Here is a 1,284-nt window from a genome sequence, read left to right as displayed (position 1 = left end):
GTTTTGCGGGTTGTTCAGGTAGGATTTCTTGTCCGTCTGAAGTTAGTTACGGTTCTCTGAGAGTGAGGTGAAAGAGTGCTGTTCTCTGTGGCTGGTTGGGTCAGCTGGTCGCTGCATTCTCTTCCGACTGCTAGTCAGGCTGACTCTGGTTTCTCTTTCTTTTCCCACTTCCGGTCCTCCTCCTTTCGGTGGAAGAACTCTTTCATCATCATTTTCATTAGCTCTTGTGAGTCGAAACACGGTGATGTGTTTTGTTCTTGTGTGGATTCAGTTTGAGCTTGGTCAGCTTGGAATCTTTGCGAGTTCCTTCGTTGATTCCTTGGACTGGTGGCTCCAGGGTGTGTCTGTCGTTTTCCCTTGGAGGTTCCGTTGGATTCCCATGAGCCTTTTCCTCTTGAGTTTCCGAACGAGTTTGGCTGATTCCACGATCTGTTCCATTGATTCTCACGAGGTCTGGATTGGTCCCAAGATTTTTCCCAGTGACGTCCAGGTGAGTGTTGACGTCCACGCGGTCCATCCCAGCGGTTGTTCCTCTGTTTAGGTCGGGTACCAGCATGGGAGTCTCGTTCTCTGTTAAGCGAGGGTGTGTTCCACTCTTTGTGTGGCGGCTTGGCATGGTCTTGATGTTGGGCGCCCTCTAGAGCCAGACCTTGACTTTGAGTGTTGAAGTCAAGAACTGTTGGGGTTTTGGCGCCCTTTTCGGAGGCCATCTTTTGTTTGCCGTAGGCTTTCTGTGCCAAGTCACGCAACTGTTGAGCATTCCGCGGACATGCGAGAACGCCCAGATGCTGGCTTACTCCAGGATGGAGGTTTCTCAGGAAGAGAGTTTTGAAGTTTAGATCATCTTCCATGTTCGGTTCTTTGCGAGTTCCGAAGTATGCTCGTCTGAGTCAGCTGTAGTAGGCTTGAGGAGATTCATGACGTCCTTGTCTCGTCTCCAGGGCAGCCACCAGTCCTTGTTCTGACTCAGGGTCGGCGAATTCTTTAATGAGGGCCTCTCGGAGGAGGTGGTAGTCAGCCTTTGTGTGAGCAGGTTGCCTGTCCAGGAAACTGCGTACGTCAGGGCTGGCTGTTGTTTGGAGCAAATAGAGTCTATCTTTGTCCGTGACATTGAGCCTCATTTCCAGATGGAAATCGACATCTTGCAGATAAGCTTGGACATCCTGGCTACCTGGCACACTTGGGGTGAATTTGCCAATGTTTCTGGCGAGCTTGTCGAGGTCTTTGAGGTCCAAGCCATGCGATGCTCTGTGACTGGCTGGAGCAAGTTCTTTTAGCTTTGTC

The 1,284-nt window shown here is 50.7% G+C and overlaps 1 pseudogene; it reads right to left on the bottom strand.

Annotated features, from left to right (window-relative positions):
• Window positions 1–88: 88 nt before the first annotated feature.
• The window catches only part of LOC107557605 (uncharacterized), a 1,932-nt pseudogene continuing 736 nt past the window's right edge, over window positions 89–1,284 (bottom strand).

This window comes from Sinocyclocheilus grahami, unplaced genomic scaffold, assembly GCF_001515645.1.
Source record: "Sinocyclocheilus grahami isolate Dianchi unplaced genomic scaffold, SAMN03320097.WGS_v1.1 scaffold611.1, whole genome shotgun sequence".
In the NCBI taxonomy this organism is placed as follows: domain Eukaryota; kingdom Metazoa; phylum Chordata; class Actinopteri; order Cypriniformes; family Cyprinidae; genus Sinocyclocheilus; species Sinocyclocheilus grahami.
This window is presented reverse-complemented; position numbering and strand designations above follow the sequence as displayed.